The sequence below is a fragment of the Ostrea edulis genome, chromosome 10 (assembly GCF_947568905.1).
Source record: "Ostrea edulis chromosome 10, xbOstEdul1.1, whole genome shotgun sequence".
In the NCBI taxonomy this organism is placed as follows: domain Eukaryota; kingdom Metazoa; phylum Mollusca; class Bivalvia; order Ostreida; family Ostreidae; genus Ostrea; species Ostrea edulis.
Window position 1 is genome coordinate 31,045,790 of NC_079173.1, and position 462 is coordinate 31,046,251.

Sequence of the window (462 nt, forward strand, 5' to 3'; positions counted from 1 at the left end):
TAGATGTTTTTGTTGGTGGTTTTCTGAGATTTTGGCTTTAAAGGCTTCCATGTTCTGTGATGCCTAGTTAGCACATCTACCTTTTTACACCCGTGCTAATTAGCACATCCACCTTTCTACACCCGTGCTAGTTAGCACATCTACCTTTTTACACCCGTGCTAATTAGCACATCCACCTTTCTACACCCGTGCTAGTTAGCACATCTACATTTCTACACCCTGCAAAGAACCCACCAGGTACAATGTATGACTCCTCGTGTAGAAAGTTATGAAACATTGCTATGTAAAATCATTACCTTTTAAGGAGGTACTCTACATCGTCATAATGGCTGACTTCCTTTTAAAACATGGATGAAAATATAAATATCAGCAATATTTGTCTATTCATTTCAAAAGTCATCGCAAAGCCGAGTAGGTAAGCATGTCGACCGCTGAACTATAGGTCGTGTGTTTGAGTCCAGC